Source organism: Aythya ferina, assembly GCF_964211825.1.
Source record: "Aythya ferina genome assembly, chromosome: 4".
Lineage (NCBI taxonomy): Eukaryota > Metazoa > Chordata > Aves > Anseriformes > Anatidae > Aythya > Aythya ferina.
The window spans coordinates 17,420,601-17,438,871 of NC_140300.1; the positions used below are offsets into that span (position 1 = coordinate 17,420,601).

General features: G+C 35.0%; 1 protein-coding gene and 1 long non-coding RNA gene across 7 annotated transcripts in view; one reads left to right on the forward strand and one right to left on the reverse strand.

Moving 5' to 3' along the window:
- The window catches only part of SLIT2 (slit guidance ligand 2), a 257,772-nt gene that overhangs the window by 85,701 nt on the left and 153,800 nt on the right, over positions 1-18,271 (forward strand). The gene's annotated exons all lie outside the window — the stretch shown is intronic.
- LOC311436574 lies at positions 13,332-17,970 on the reverse strand. Its single transcript, XR_014692947.1, has 3 exons — positions 17,824-17,970; positions 15,141-15,220; positions 13,332-14,033 (listed from the first exon to the last, which is right to left on the reverse strand). It is a non-coding gene; the product is annotated as an uncharacterized lncRNA (long non-coding RNA).

An 18,271-nucleotide genomic window follows, 5' to 3' on the forward strand; every position in this document is an offset into this window, starting at 1 on the left:
GAAATTCTTGAGTTTCTCAGTGAAATATTGTCACTTCCCACAGTTTTCCTCAACTGTTCTGATGAATTTCCAGACAGATTTCACAGAATTATTTGAGGTAACACTTGCAGGATGAGATACAGTTGCTTGTGCCATACTGTATTTAGACAATGAAACATCTTTATCTACTGTTGGGCAATAAATTATTATTTTTACCAAAGGTTGTGCGTGACAGGAAATTATGTACCTCCTGTGAAGATAATGAGGGAGGTAATGTCCTGCTATGTCAGTTATACTGATTTTTATATGAACTGGAGTTAACTTTAACTAAGAAATTATGTAGGAGTATCTCTCTACATTCTTGAAATCTACTCAGGTTTGTGCTTCTACTGTCTTAGAAACTGTTTTGGTAGGCAGATTCCTATTGTAAAACTTGCTTCTTAACTGTGTTTGAGAGAATTATTATGGTAATATATTTGGGGAGAGGTGTATGTTCCTGTATTTTTTGTGTATATATATATATATTTTTTTTTTTTTTGCATTTGTAATTTATTTTTCCATATGGGACATAACAGAAAACACCTATTGAGAGAGTTTTAGGACATTTTGTGTTTTTTTAATTCTCTGGCTTCTTCTCAGATTTGGCTGATGCTAAAACATCTGTGAGAATTTACTGCAATAAGACCTAACTTTCTTTATTGATTTAAAAAATGACAGCAATAAATTTCCTTTAGGTTATGTCTGTTAAACTTCTTTGGGATTTCAGTAGGATTAGTGCATCAGAAGAGGAATATTTAAGGAATTTCTGTATCTGCAGGTTATAAACAAGAACTCTGGAAATGAATGTACTATAGGTATATCCCTTTATTTACCCTTAGGAGAAGCTGTATAGTATAATTATATGTTTAGTCCAGATGAACAGAGTAGATAACACCCGATATAAAGATGTCTTTTTTTTTTTTTTCTTTTTCTTTAATACCACTTGTTCTCTAGCTGAATAAGCACTGTCTGTATGTGTAAGGCCCTGAACAGATCCTGGAGCTGATAAAGTCAGTGGTAATGAAGTGCAGTTGCACTAAAACCTGTAGATGTCAAAGCCCTATTGAAATAGAAGAAAAGTTCCATAACTAAGTGGTTTTTGTGCTTTGCAAATGAATTTCATTGCTGGATTGGAAAGGCAAGCTCCCATGAAGACGAAGGAAAAGAGTTGTTCTCCACAATGAAGACATCTGATTTAGAGCTATTCATCCAAGCCCCCTTTAAGTCAATTTGGAGAAAAACAAGTCAAAGGTATAAATGAATAATGGGTGTGAGTTGCTTAATGCAGAGAAAATCTTAAATTGTTTTGATTATTTGCATCCTATAAATGTCTCTAACTAAAGGGAGCATAGATTAGTTCCCCTGTGCAAGTCTGCCTTATAGACTTCAGAAGCTTAGTGAGATGAATCTAGCTTTGCCACACCCATGTTTTTGTAATTTAATATCCTATTGAACTTTGATGTCATATTTGTCTCTACAAATATTTGTTGGTGGTTGTTTGTAGATTTTTATTTTTTTTTTTCTTATCTGACAGGCAACTTTTCAGTTTTTCAGTTTCAGTATTAAAGTTTTTTTTGTTTGTTTTGTTTTAAACTTTTCTCTTTGGAATGTGGAAAAAGTGTACAACCTTAATACTTCCTTGTTTTACTTCGTGAAGAGAATAAAAAAAAAAAAAAAAAGAAAAAAAAAAAAAGGGCTCACAGATTAATCTGTATTGAGTACAGAAAATGAGAGTCCACCTAGGAAGAGAAAAGGAGGGATGATATATAGTTGTTGATGTCATGGTAAAAATGCCATCTAGCATGGCATACACAAAGAGCTTACTGGAGCATTCAGGTATAAAGAGCTGGGTTGAATGCCTACTAGGGGACTAAGTACTGCTGCCTCTGGGATATTTAATACATGCCTTGCATTTTCTCATTTCAGCAGTTCATATGAGCTATATCTAACCCCTAGGGTTTAAAGAGGGGAGGTTCATTCTAACTATCAAGTTTGAAGATTAACAGTCTTTTGAATTAGTGGATATCCCAAATGCCTTTGCCTTTATATGTGTTTTTATTGCTCTATAGTTGAAGTTCCACTTGGTCGCATAAGTGATTAATTTACTTAATCAGCTCTTAGTTCTGTATTCTATACGTAGCGCCAGCAAAATCCAGTTTTCCTTAACCATGATGTCATTTCTGTTTTATCTTATGGCCATTGTATGTTACATTTACTTACTTATATTTTCAAAAACAGCTTTATTAGGAGATTGATGCCTGTTAAGTAGCAAAACCCTTTGACAGAAATTCTGTGGAGGGTAGAGGGTTTTGGAGTGATGATTGACTTTTTGTTATATCTTTACCTAGTCATCATCGACCTGTTTCACAGTGAGTAGGTCGATGCTGTCGATAAAGAGCTTACAGATGCTAGACACGTTCATTTAATCCTTTCACACTTCTAACACTATAACAAGACCAGAAGTCTATTTCACAGGAGCTTGCTCTGCCAGAGTTTTTGACTCCTACTGCTTTTGAAGACTGGTCTGGGAAGAACCAAAAAGGGAAAATGACCTCTTTCCCCCATCCCACTCTTTTCTAGATGATCTTTCTGTTCTGGCAAAACTCAATGTTCATGCTTCACAGAGACACAGAATAGAGTCAGCGAATGAGACAGCAAGTGGTTTTGCACGTCTAAAATGGCATTGTGTGTTTACAGGTCACTGACAGTTCAGAAGCAAATGATCACAAAAGTGTAAGAATCTATGCTTTAAACAGTTATGTGTAATGTTAGACAGTGGCCAAAGGTTACTACCACCTACCAAATCACAACTGAGGACAGCTTACCCTCTTCATTAAACACCAAAAAGACAGTGACGATCACAACTTGGTTTTTATTCTATTGATAACTGGGGATGGCAGTGAGCTGCTAAAAGTAGGCTTTTTTAATCTGCAAGTGCATACTACTTGTCTCTGAGTTTTCTAGTACTTTGCTGAGGATCTCTGTTGCTTTTGGGTAGATTGCAGTAAGTGAACTAATTTTTAAAAGGATAAATGGATTTGCACTTCAGATCAGTCTTGAAGAGGCATTCTCCTTAAGGTTGCAAATAAGTCCTGGAGAAAGGAGTGAGAGATGAGAAGAGTGGACCTTCTGTCTTTATAATCTGAGAAGCTGTGTTTCAGGATCACAGAATGAACATGGAAGACTTCTCTTTTAATAAAGGCACTAAAACTAATTATTAACTTCTTTCATTATGATCAAAAGTGAACAGGAGAATTAAAAAGGGTCTGTGTATGATACCTGAAACTACCTGGCTAATAATTTGTGAATCTTGGTCCTATAGTTATCTCAAAGTCAATTAAAGTTAATTTATTTAATGATATTTCAAAGAATGCTTAATTGTCTGAAGGTTGTCTGATCTGCATCTTTGTGAGAATCTGGCAGCCTTACAAAACATTATAACTATGTGATGAAAAGTTTGGCAGAAGAGATAAGTTCTACCCCAAAAAATAACATTTTGAGTTAAAAGCAATTTTGTATCGAAAACTCTTTCACCACAGGAAAAAAAAAAAAAAAAAAAAAAAAAAAAAAAAAAAAAAAGCAGATCATTAGATTGTATGAATTGACATAGCCATAGCAACATCTCTGAGATGAAGACAATTCTTACTGTAGGAGCTGAGCTTCTTGCCTGACCTAAGGGAAAAAAAAAAGAAAAAAAAAAAAAACACCCACATTTTCACCCATGAAAATTTCATTAGCTGCAATACACCTGAGAGCAACAGCAGTTAAATTGTTTAAAACATAATACAAGTCCTCTTCACCTAGCATCTACTGCCTTTATGTTATCAACAAACTGTATTGACAAAACATCCTCAAATTTAATAATGTGCAGAATGCCTCAGATAGCCAAGAGGCTTCTTCAGCATCATGGTAACATGAGATGCAATTTGGTTGTTTCCTGCCTCATGTTTTGCTTTAGCTCTCCTCAGATCATCTGCTACCTTACATATATCATTTATGTATTCATAAACACTATGGAGCATTGTGAAACACTTATAAGCTCCTTTATAATGATGCAAGGGAGTTCTTAAATTAAGAAAATACATGCATCATTTTGTTTTATCCCTTGCTGCTCCATTTCATAAGTCACTTTGACTTCTATTACAATTTTCAAACCCATGCCACCACAATTTCAGGAAAGAGGGCAGAATTACAACAGAGAATCTTAATCAAAAGACCTTGGAGAATATAATTTGAGATGTTTTTTCTTTATCTTTTCTCCTGAAGGCATTCACATGTGCTATATAAACACCCCCTTCTTGCCAAAGGTTCTTGAAACTTGTACTAACTTCTCTGTTTTTTTTTTTGTTTTTTTTTTTTTTTTTTTTTTACTTCAAGAAAGCAATTTCTTGTCCATCTCTAAAGAGGGTCCCTTTAGATAGTCATTCATGAGTCAGTAGGAGTCACTGGCAGGCACATTATAGGCACCTCACATTTGGTCTATCTATATCCCGTACTAGGAGAACATTGGGAAGGGGAAGCATTTCAGTTAGCAAATTGAAAACTAAATGCATGCTTCCATAATGCATTTTTTTCAATATGAGAGTTATTTCCAAATGCAAATTCAGGTTTTATTTATTTATTAAGGACTCAATTCTTGCTGCTGGCAAAGGAATTTCCTGGCACTGTGGAAAAAACCCTCAAGCCTCTTATATTTAGGAACCTATAAATATGCCAATGGACCCAAACAAAACATCCTTCGCCACTACAAGCTAAAATTCCATATTAATAAATGTAAAATATTAAGATACTAGAGTGGCTATTTAAACAGGTTTTTGTACAGATTTAGGATTTTAATCAGAGACAACCACAAGAATAATCATGGCTAAGACAAGGTGAAACATTTGTAATTTGTGGTAACATATGTAAACAAAAAACAGATTGCAATTATTAGACACTTTTGCATATGTACAGCATAATAATATATATATATTTTTTTCTGACATTTTATGCCAAATAAGTTATTTCAATACCAAAATATTATTTCTCATATTGCATCATCTATGCCTCCATTTGGCGCACACATACACAACAAAACTCAAAGTCAAGTAGTGGAGATAGAACAATTTATGTTTAGAAATACGCTTATTTTCTCTGTCTGTAACGTACACATTTATACGGTTGCTTAATACCTCACCCCTGGGCATTTCATATAAAAATGTTTCAGATTGCCAGTTTTATATATTCAGTCTGATAGTCTTGCATTTTCAGGGCATAAGCTTGTGGAGAAAACACTTTATGGAGATAAGAATCAGTTGACTGCTTTTTCCATTCCCCCATTTGCTTCAAAAAGCAGCCTGACAGAGCTACTACACATGCTGATGTGTCGTCTGGTCTCCCAAAGTATGTAGAAGGCTTCTGCTGCAAGCTGCAAGTCTCCAACATAGTGATGTTTCTTCAGGACAAGTTGCTCCTGAGTTGCTGTTGACTGTCATGAAGCCTGTTGTGCATTAGAACTATCTTTTGATTGATCTTTTTGAAAAATCAGAAAATACAAAGATTAGTGAAGCCATTGGACATATCTATTTTTTATTTTATTTTATTTATTTTTTGTTCTAACATGGGGCTTTCAAATGAAGCCATGAAAAGACCGTTTCCACTTGAATCAAATAAAGAAAAGAATAAAAATTATTTGTGGTGTATGCTATACTCCTGTTCCCTGCAGACTGAGCATTTGAACTCAGCTACCATTGTTATGATAGCTGTGTCCCTCATCTGATTTCTAAAGGTTAGTTTGTGTTATCTTTATCTCTGCAGAGATTTCCTAGGAAAGATCATGACACAGTTCAATGATCACAGTAGGGTTTTTCCTTCTACAATTTGTAATATTAAAAAATACCAGAAGATTACTGTATAGACTCTATCTATGTCCTTTACTATGTACAATGAATAGCACAATTGTGGTTGTGCATTGGTGTGCAGTGATATGAAACATGAGCAGGATTTGAAAAGGTAGCACTGCCACATGGAATCTATGAAAAAAATGATGCATATGCATCAGATATAGTGTTCTGGTAATGTCCTGTGGCACTAGTTTTCATCTCTGAATACAATGATTAATTAGCAAATAACTGTGAAAAACTCCGTTAATAATGTCATTTTGTTTGTTCATTGTACTGGGACCTCAAATCATTGAAATACAGTTTGTTAAATGCTTATTTGAGTGATGATTACATTTGAGTACTGGGTATTTCCATTGTACCTTTTCAGAACTTTAGATCTTTAAGTGACTAAAATTGGTAATAATTATTTAAACATATGGCCAGAAAAGTAAGTTGTTGGTTTTTTTTCCTAGTTCACAAGACTTGTGTAGGTGTTGCATGCACTGAAAGCTAAACTGTAGGGAAACTATATTGAAGTATACATGGACTGCAATGTCTTGTTGTTGCATTTATATTTAGCGTTGGGTTCTCCTTGAATAATGTCTGATGTAGGTTTAAATACTGCAGAATATTTTCAGTATGTAAGACTTTCATTTAAAAAAAATGCATAGGGAAATTATCATTGTATAATATCAATTATACAGAAAGTTTCTTGATCTTTGTAGAGACTTCTCAAGAGGAGTACACCTTGAAGAGTAGATGTATATATAAATAGAAGATGTCTCAAAAAAATTCATTACTGTGGGGTGGAGGACTTCAGCATTAGTGAAGAGGACATCAGCTTTTTGCTTCAATCAGAACAACTGTGTTCTGATTTGGGTCACTGGTGACAGAAACTCTTACCAGGAGCCCATCCTGAGCCCATAAAAATCAATGTCATGGTGTCACAACTTAATTAGAGAACGGATGAGGCTTCTGGTGCCATATTCCAGTGCCTATGTGGTGTTAGGTCTGACAGCTCATCACGATTTTCCTTTTTTCAACTCTGCAAGTGCAAAACAGAATAAGCTTGCTACAGTATGTGTTAACAAGCCTAATGTTCTTAAGTTAGTTATTTCACTGCAGTGTGATCCTCTGTATATTTAGAATGCTTTAATGACTATTACCATCTTTGTGTATTTCTGTAATCAGAATAATTTGATAAGCTTTAGTGTCATTCTGCCAGTTTGTTTTGTGTGCACATGACATGAGTAGCTTCATGACTTATTTTTGAGATCTAAGGTAGTAGTGGTAACATAATTGTCTTCCTGTGCAGACATCATCAGTGTGGGCAGCAGTTAGAGCTGGGAACAGCCACTTTTAAGAACAGTTTGTGAGAGAGAAAATTTAATTCCTATGCAATTTGTCAAGAGGGGCAAAAGCAGTATTTTGCTTTTAGGTCAGGAATATCCTGATCCCTCCTTCCACAGAACAGGCTGGTTAAGTGACCAAATTACAGGCTGCTGGATGCTTGGACCCATTTGGTGTCCCTGGGCTTGTTTTGACCAGCTGGGTTTGTTCTGTATGAGGCTGATGGGCAGTGTGGAGCACTAGGAGTGAGCTTTTTACTGCACCTCAGCTGGATACCAAAAGTTAGGCTTTGTAGATTTGTCTTCAACCCCACTGGGAGCTCTGTTGAGAGGATGTGTTTTTGGTTTCCTTTTACACTTTAGTTTTTACTTTCTTGTTATTGGCATGGTTTTTAAATTGTTCTGTGCCCTCTCTTTTTCCTCTGGAGGAGATGCTGTGCTGTCTTTTACTCCTATATTGATTATTCCATAAAGTCTTCCCCGTGAGTATACTGGCTTAAATCCAGACACTCAGGGGTCGAAGATAATGTGGTATTTTGTTCTAGCTTATTGATAGTAACAGTTCACAGCATATATTTTAGGTACTCCTGGAAAATAAATAATTAAATGAAATGCTAAAAACTATTCTGGCATTAAGGCATAATCAGGGAAAGAGCTGGATGAAGTTAGGCAGTCAGTGGAGAATTGATTCTACTCCTATTAACTGAATATTGTGCTTTAGAGTAGATGTCAGAAAGGGAAGGATGTATGTTTGTGTGGTCCTGAAGCAGAGAGGATGACACTGTAATGACTGTGTATATGAGCAACATTTCAGTCGATAATGTTATTAACACCGTATGCAATAGCACATCATTGTAGCTGTTCCTGTGTTTGTGTGATTTACTTCCATGTTTTACTGTGGCGAGATTTGGCCTGCTGGGGCTGTAGTTTTCTGTGGTGGTAGATCTGAACTAAAGGTACCTTACTTCAAAAAGGTGGTACTCTTCTCCCTTCCCCAGCCTGCGGCACAGACTGAGCTGGATCTACAGACAGTCCAAAAAGAAAACATGGTTAAATTTTCTCTGGGTCAGCAGCCTGATCTGCTAGATCTAGGCTTGCTAGATCTGGCACAGGGGAGATGGTTATACAGACGGACATGGGTGGCCACTGCAGGGAAAGTCTCCTTTTGGCAATCCACAGTGAGACTGGATTAAGTCCAGAATGAAACTTCACTCTCTGTTTATTATTAAACAAAACCTGCAAATAATTAGATCCCAGTGTAACAATTACTATCTCTATTAGTATTCTGTAAACATACAGATAAGCTATTTTTGTGTACCTATGTGTCTCTTTCTGTGGTTTTGCACTAATGATATAAAACCTTAACTGATAGTGACTGTGGAAACCTATATAAACAGCTGTAAATCTAGTCCATATCTATATATTTCTGTTGATTGAGGTAAGAATATGGTTTCAAGATTGATAATAAAACTGCATAGCTATGAAATTTGTCCTATACAGAGAATCCAAGTAAGCATGACTTTTTAAAAATAAAAATAAAAATCTGGTATAAGCACAAGTCTAAAAATGATCTTAGGGTCTTTTGCTGTCTCTTGGACTAGAGGGGAATATAATTCTGCCACTATTATTCTGCATACTACACTTTTCGTTATAGGCGTATGTGGATTTCTGCAATCTGTTCTGGCTTAATAGTGAAACATAAATATTGAAAGATTGTTTTTTCAACAACTGTCTTTCTACAATAAGAATATTTAATTTGCCTATTTTGTTCTTTAGGCTGCCCAAAGAGCAATGTAAAGAGTATTATACATTTGGAAGGAGATGATCTTGAACCACTTCTAATTGGGTCTGAATGTTAATTAGTATTGCATATTTATAGGTTGATGGATTAGCAAAGAGGAGTGTGATGCATCATTTTCCACCTCTAGTTTTACAGCAGGTTTGATGTGTTTAAGTGTGCTGCCTTTTGTGTTATTTTTAATTTTTGTAGGATTATTTCAAAGCATTCATCCCACAGAGTATCCTGTAGTATTGAAGCTAAATAGTTTCTTGGGGAAGTGCCCATCAGTTGGTGTTAAGCTATATGGAACTGTAAAGTGGAGAGGCTGCAGTAATGTCATAGCTACTATACAGCTGCATTTCTGAATTACTGTGGGGCATATGATTGCTTTCATGAAGAAGGAACATCAAAAAGTCCATTCCTGTTCCAGAAAGCTTGCTTAATTATATGGTGTCTCCCTCTTGAAGACTCATATTGAGTTCACTTTTGTAGCCTGTGGCATATAGGTTTATAGTTGTATACTTCTCAAATAAACTTGCTGCTAAAAATTAAGAAAAAATCTTCCTGCTTCTGTCCCATTATAAATTGAAATTAACCAATATCATTTCTGACTTAATACTATTTGAGCAGTTTTGTAAAACAAATGTGCTGTAATACTTTGAGATACTCACTAGTCCAGGCAATCTTACACACGAATTTTGATTTTGTATTTCTCCCTACATTTCCCTGTAAAGTTTTGGAGTGCTTTCAACTAACCATAGTTAACATTTTCTTTCTTAAAAATTGTATTAGTAAAGGCTTGAATTAGATTTTTTCAATTTTTCTGTTTGATGCTGCTTTATAAGCCACAATGATTGTGTACAGATAAGAACACTGGAAAGGAGATTATTTTGGGGGGTCTAATTACCCATTCTGGCTCTGGAGTGCACACTCATGTACCTGATATTTTTATTTATTCAGAAACCTTAACTCTTACACTAAGTATGGCCTCAAATTTTCAGCTTTTATGAGCTGATTACAGGCAGAAAACAAAAACATAAACAAACAAACAAACAAAAACATTGATAGTGCAAGGAGAATTTCTGTATGTGCTCAAAGTAGGGGTTCCCCTGTCAGTCACAGGTACCTCCAGCAACTCGCAAACAATTTTCAGGAAGTTTTTGTCATTAGTGTGGAATTACAATGTATTGTACAGTGGTGGAATAAAATCCCCAGAGATAAACAGAACTTTGGAAAGAGGTATAGTACATATTGGCAATTGCCAGAAAGAGCAGAAGGTCCAACTGACAGGTGAATGAGATTGAGAGGTGTTATTTCACATTGATAAGTATAGGCTTTATTCTCTATCATGTGTTCTATGTCTATCTCCCTTCAAACCACTTCCTGGTAGTTGTTCAAACCTGTTGACTGGAAATTAAGTATTGAATTTAATTTTTACTCTTTCACATATTTTGTCAAAAATGATACGTTAACTCTGTAAACATTAACTAGTAGTATATATCTGAATGTAAGACCTCTAATAAAACTTCTACTTGCATTAAAATGCAGAGAACTAGCTTTCTAAAATTGTATTTATTGATAAAACCTTGTAAAGTAGCTCTACAAAGAAAAATACATGTAGACTTTAAGGTGTTTTATTGAAAGTGGTTTGGATTCTGAACCCTCTGCCCTGTCACCTCTTGGAGCTTGGAGTAAATGTTAATCCCAGATGCTTAACCATAGTTGTCAACAATTAAAACTTCAGGTGCAAGCACACAGGTATTACACAGTAATTGTGTAACAGTCATTTTCAAATACATCACTGCATAACAGAGTACTGCTGAAGCTAAGGCAGGGTGAGCTTTTGTTAGCAGTGTGTTGGTCATTTCTCAGTGCTCTAAAACTTTCTTCACTAAGAGTTGTGTTCTCTAAGAAGTTCAGAAGAGTTGAGTTTACCTTTGTGCTGGAGAAAGACTCCAGAAGTGCTTCTTGTAGAAGCGCTGTGCTCTACCACAGGTTTCAGTATTGTGAGATTTAACCAAAGGTTTTCAATTTCTTGACTCTGTGTAGAGTAGCAAGAATCTTCACAACCTGCACTACCTTGGTGTGACATCATGAAGATTTTCCCCAGCCTCATTCCTATTCAGATTGAAATTGAGCAGAGTTGAGTAGTTGTTGTAGGAGATTTGATTGTTGGCTGTAACTGGATATTGCAACCCGTTACAAGTAGGATATAGTAATTACTGTCTGTAACTTGATCTGTATCCCATGGGAGAGCATAGAGAGACCAGGATTTCTTTTAATGTTTAGTTTAGTAAATGCATTTATTTGAAAAAGATATTTAATATATTGAAGAAAGCTAAAGTAACCTCTTGAACTCAAGAATAGAGTGCTGGACTATATGATGTTTTTCATATAATAAATAAGGATACACTGAAGGCTTAGTTAATTAAATGTATGTTTCTCTTACTATATGTTATAACTTGTTTTATACTATATATGAATTTTGCTGATAAGTATATTCTGTTTTGGATTTGGGGAAATTTCTGTTTGGGGATTCTCACTATGCTCAGGTTAGACCCATTTTCCGTATATCTCAAGACATCTTCTCATATGGAGCAGTGGTTTGGCTCTCACACTACCCTTCTGTGACTGTATGTAATGACCATCCGATTCAAATAAATACTAGGATTTTTTCTTTTAAACAAAGAGCACTCAGTAGCCATTTGCTACAAAGACTACTTTAGATAGAAAGAATGAAAAGATCAAGCTTTTTTTTTTTTTTCTTTTTTCTTTTTTCTTTTTTTTCTTTTCTTTCTTCTGTTTAAGAACAGAATATCTAAAGCAAGAGCAGAGGGAATCCTTCAGCCACTTCCCATGCAGGAGGAGAGCAGTTTAGGATTTTTTCTCGCTCCCTTTTCCATTCCTCAACAGAAAGAAAAGCCAGCCAACATTAGAGAACCTCCTGTAATTTCTGTACACAAATATTCATGGCTGCTGGCACTTTACTTAATAAATCACATACCTGAAGTAAATAAATATTTAACTTAGTCAAACCCCCTGTGGTGGAAAAGGAAACCTGAGACAATTATTCTGTTTAACCATATAAACGGGTTGTTTTATCGTTAAACCAAACTTTATATCTCTTTTGGAGAAAGCATATATTATTAGAAGAGTAGAAACTGGAAAGTTGGCTTTTCGAACTGTTCTAATGAATTCAGTTCATGTTTTTCCTTGAAAAGCTTCAGTCAGTGAGACACTGCTATGTACACAAATGTAGTAAAATACTACACTATTTTATTTGCAGTGTCGCAAGATTTGGACCACGAATGTGAAAATACACATACATATGCACACAAACACAGAAACAGACTGATCGCACAGTAAGAATATTAGGATGCATGCCACGCATTCTTTGATAACTGCTGGCACACGGCTTCAGCACATGAATTTGAGTTCCTAAAACCACCTGGTAGGTTGAGTTGAAAAACCTTTTGAAAAATACATCAAAAAGTTGCTATGGCACTGCAGGGGATACTTATGCATAGAATAAAAGAACTAGTGTAGTGTTCTGTTCAGCAGTTCTTCACCAACAAACAGTTCTGAATTCTAAAAGTATTTTGACACTTCTATGTTAAAACACTACTTAGTGTTGTTTAGTGTTAACATGTTTGGTCTATCTTTTTTAAAGCAAAATCAAAGTCAAGCACTTAGTATAGATTTATTTCCTTCTTCTTCTGCTTCTTTACAAATATCATGTGAAAAGTTTTAGGTAAATTCTCTGGTTCCACTCCTGGAAGGCAGTGTGACCAAAAGGTACATGCTTCTGAAACATATTCATCTTCTGCAGTCTTTAACAGAATTCTGATTATTTTGTAGGGAAACTCCATATAGTAAAGCTGATTTCAGACTGAAAGGAACAGAATTACATGGCTGTCTCGTGGGACTGTGTATTTCTGTCATTGAATAGACAGACTTTGTATAAGTCCAGTTTAACACTGCCATGAGGAAGAACTACGGGATTTGGACGTGGCCTATACTGTAGCCCATATTATTTGCAATGAAATAGTAAAAAAAGAAAGTCAGTTGTTTCTGTGCTTCATTGATAGCTGAAGAATTTATAGTATTATTGAGGTTTTACATTGTTCTATGTACAAATTGCTGGTTTTGCTTCTACTCTGACATATCTAATTTTTTTGAGGTTACATTTGACTCAAAATTGAAAATATAAATACAAAAAAAGTAAAAAAAATCAAATCTGATTTCTTTTGCAAACATAAATAACATGATAATCAGGTAATTTGAAACTGCCTAGTAACAAAGACAGTTCTGTATGTTCTATAATATTATGAGATCATATCTGTATTCCAAGCTGTCATTTATGTCAACGTTTCAGTTTCTTAAAGTAAATCAGTATAATGTACTGACTCATCCAAGAACCATCACAATATTCTTGATGCATGAAACAACTTCTGTGAACAATGGGAACACTGTGTGATATGGCCATGTAGCAGACAGGAAAATAGAGAGGAGCTGAGACCACCTAGTGAAATCCCACTAGCCTCATTCTTCCAAAAATTAATAAACATGACAAATAATACATTTTGGCATAATGCTTACTTTTCTGAAGAAGTCAAATGAATTTTTTTATTATATGTCAGCTGCTGGTTGTTTATAGAAGACAATTTTACTGGACATTTCAAGCAAGAATCATAAAATTTCAGCATCAGGTAGTACTGTTCTTAACCTTACTGTTCTTAACCTTAGGGAACCTAAGTAGTTGCCAACATGTTTTCAAAAGGAAATTTTGTAAAAAGGGAAGCATTTTTTATGAAAGACTGCTTGAAATGCTTTTCTCCCAGTAGACATTTCCAATTTCTATTTATTCTTTTCTGTTAATGTACCATGCTTTGTATGGGTTATCTATCTTCAGGTTTCAAGTGTATTATCTTCTTTTAAATTTTCTTGAACTGCCAAGTGCACAGTTTGAACATCTGAAGTATTGTCACCACAGAGCCAGCTTTCTAGATCTCACTTTAGTTCTCTCTTTTCCAGTTTTCCATCATGGTATTTAGTAATGTTGGAATCAGAAGAAAAAAAAAAAAAAAAAAAAAAAAAAAAAGAGAGAGAAAAAAAAAGTGTATTTGCAGAATTACTTTCATGCTCCAGGTAATAATATCACATAAAATAATATCACATGCCTGTGTTACACAGTTTTATTGATGCTGTTAGCTTTGTCAACTGACCTATATGTCCATCAAACAGGCTGTTTGGCAAGACCCATTTTCCATATGTGTCCATTGATAGTATTCATCATGTTTGCATTCTTTAATTGCTATTTCTCTGCAAGTTAGAGTGAACTTGAAATCCACAATCAGGTGAAATTACACTTCTTGTTAATCAGAAGAGAATCTAGGACCTAAAGCTTTTTCTAATTAAGTAGCCAACATCACACAACTATCTCATTATTTAGAGCATCTATCCACTTGCATGGTTTAACTGTCTTTTAAAATGATGCCAAATGCAACTGAATGATGGTCTGAAATTTGAGAGAGATGTTTTCAAACCTTTGTTTAAGGGGTTCTCAGACCAAGTTTTTGAGTGTGGAATCCATTGTAGATATAAATAAAGCAATCATCCAAAGTTCGGTGAGCTAATAATTGTTAATAGGGACACAAATGTGAAGACTGTAAGGCAATAATTAGTGCCCCTGACAGCTGTCATATGGAAGTATCATCAGTTGTAAAGGACACTTGCATGTTCCTCCAATAATGACAGCAGGCTTTCTATGGTTCCTGGAATCTCTCCTCCTTGCAAGAAAATTTATGAGGATTAGTAAAGAAAAGAATTTGTGGTGGTGTATATTTATTTATTTTTTTTTAGTAGAGAGAATAATAGATTCTATCAGGATGAATGCAATCAAACTAAAGTTACTACACCTCTTTACATCCTTTCAACTGTGGTGTATGAGAAAAGAATGAATATTAGTATTTACATGTGTAAACCAAACTGTCATCTTGATACAAATTATTGGTATAACCTGCTATTAATAAGACTTTTCACACAAGTTGCAATGACATTATTTCTGTTTCCTTGCTGGCATCTGGAAAACCTTAGGACTGTGATTATTATGTTTGTATTATATTTACATACTCTCTCTTGATCCGTATACTGGCTCGTATTTTCAGTCCCTCCTGACACAGTTTCGTACAGCTGACAGCAAAGCATGGTGCCTAGAAATGTAAAAGAAATTGTTACGACATGTAAGTTTATGCACTAACCTTGTAGTCTAGCTCTATTTTACATTCTGCTCATCATCTTGTCACACCGGTCCCCGGTCCTCCTGCTAGAGCACCCTACAAAGGGATTGAAGTCAGCATAATTTCCTCTTCACAAGGTAAGAGTTGTGCTGAACAGCAAATGTCTTCACAGAGCCTAGCTTTTCATGGAGCATGATCATTAGCAGTTGTTCCCATTAAGTTATCTTATTTTCTACTTTCCAGTCTTATATCAGAGCAGCCATGTAATTGATCAGATCTGTGTGGTGATATTCTGGTGGTGTTTGGATCAAAATACAGATTTCCCATGTAAAATGAGACTCTCAGGTCTGAAGGTGATGCTTTGATATCTTCTACACGGCAATTGTACTGAGAACAGCATTACCATTAACTATCTAACTGCTAGTGGAGTTTAAGATGCATCATTTTCTGTGACTTTCTTTAAAGTCACATATTTATTCTGTGGAAATGTTCAAATTATTTCAGGATACTGCAAGTAAATAACAGCTTTTTAAATACTAACAAGCTAATTAAGTAAAACAGAAATTCTGAAACCTCCATAGGACTAATAAACAAGGAAAGTGCTATTTCTAAACAGGCACCACATAGCCTTCACTTAAAAATCTCTGTGCATACTTTTAAATTGAAATTGAATACAATTTCTTTCTAAAGACAGAAAAATAAATATAATAATCTAAAAAAAAAAATAAATAAACTAGAAATTAGCTTTAATCATTCTTTCAAAAGAAACAAAAATGCATTCTGTCATATATAGACTGTACTATTGTTCTGTCCTATTTCAACTCACATGGCCAGAGAGAAAGAGAGTGCACAATCAGAGTTTCATAAAAAGGTAAAGCTTAAATTTTCTTCAGTCTCTCTCCTTTTAATGCTCTTCGGGATTGAATCCATTAGGAGCCAAACAAAGCACATCTGTGTTGTTGTCCCTACTGACTCTCAGCATACAGTACATTCAAATATTGCAGCCAGAAGGCGCTTTACAAAAACAGCTTTCAAGATGTGCTCTTGAAATGCATTTGTGTACTCATTATGCAGTGCTATCTTTTGTCAGTGGGGAGTTCTGTAAATAAAGCACCAAGGTCTAATATTGTAGTAGCTGACAGCAGTAAAGTAAACTAGAACAGAGTAATCTTTTTTTTTTTTTTTTTTTTTTTTTTTTTTAAGTTTACAACTGTGAAAAAAAATAATTAAAAAAGAAGTATAGAAGTCTTTTGTTATTTTTGAAAAACCTTGGAATATTTGAAGAGGCTCTGTGGAAGAAAACAGAGTAGTTTGTTGTCAAACCTTTTATGTTTATGATTTGCTGCTTTAACTACCCTATGTTTGACCTGTTTGAGTTAAACAACTATTTTGCATCAGTATATGCAGTTGGAAAGAGTACAGCTGCATGGAATATATAGTCCTTTCTGTTCCCAAACATAAAAGAATTGTTAATCCCAGAGTCCCACTGCAAGGTTGGTATAAATGAGATTTGTAATTCAGATTCTATAGGTGAAGAAAACAAAATGGGTGCTTGAATATTTTGGTGATGTTCACGGGACCCTTAGTGAAAATTTGGAGTTTAAGCAGTCTACTAGACCATCCTTGCTTTTAAAATGTTTTCTTCTGGCATCAAAAACAATGGATTACGTTTATAAAATTATTGTTGAATTATCATGGTTTTATTCCAAATACAATGAAAAAAATAAATGAAAAAACTTAGCACAGGTGCATATATTTGTTTTAACTACTGCCTTGAAAATGAAATTTGAATGTTGGCTATTACATTCCAGTATTATTGGATGGCATCCTAAGAAAAAAGTACTGTTAATTGTATTTGTAGAAAAGTAACATGCAATTAGCACAGACCATGAAATAGCACTAAGTTTTCAGAATATTGAAACACTTTAAAATAAACAACCACACAAACAAAACAAGTGCAGCATTGTACTTTGACTTTTCAGAGAAATGCTTGCTTAAAAGTACTCACCTTTTAAATATCTAGTTTAAGAAGGAAACATGATGAGATGAACTTCTTTTGTACAGGCAGTGTTCATTAGAGATCTTACAAAGGTGGACTGCTTCTACTGCATTCACATGAGTGAATCTAACAGGACAGGAATATCCCCCTAGCTTTTAGTGTTGCTGCCCTATTTTTATACTCAGTAAATGTGCATTTACTGAACCTAATAATAATATCTACTGGAGGCTGTCTTACAACTGGGCATTGAACTTCACTTTTTCAAACCTTTGTTGGTGGGACACTGGTTTCTGGATTGCTATTCTGTTAGCATGATGAACTAATTGACCTAGCAGGACTCCCCGTGGAATTGCAGCTTCTGCTTAGATCATCAGGAGTACAATTTGTTGTTTCATTTCCTCTTCGAGTCCCATCAGGGAAATTGAATTGTGAAAAGACTACCTACTGGGAGCATTCAGTCCTCATGACTGAATAAGTAACTTTATTTTATTTTTTTTTTTGGTACTGTCTTAATTAACAACAAAAAGGAGACTTTGTTATGAGGGAGTCTGCTGTGATTCTGATACAGATGACTTACCACAGTCATAGAAGCACTTGATCCACATGGCCTCCTGGAGGCTGGGGGCCCTGTGCAGGTGCAAAGTTAACACAAAGCTTCAACAAGCTCTAAGTGCTTCATTCAGGAGAATTTGTCAAGTGTTATTGGGCCATCACCAAGCCTGAAGTCGGCAGGTATTAGCTGTTTAGCAAAAACATTCTAGAGTGAGAGGTCTGGCTTGTCTAGACTTTCAATTAGTAATGTTAATTAATGTTAATTGCTCAAAGCTGTTTGTAGTTATCTGTGAAAATAGAGAGGCTTTTGGGTTTTCAGTGCCATGACGTTGTAAGATAGTGATGTGATGTTAGGATTAGAAATGGTGCCTGGAGTTTTTTTATTAGCAGGACACATGTACTTCTCTTATTTATCATATTCCTTGGTAATATTTGGATAAAATACGCTAAAAATAAATGTTTAAATTTTAATT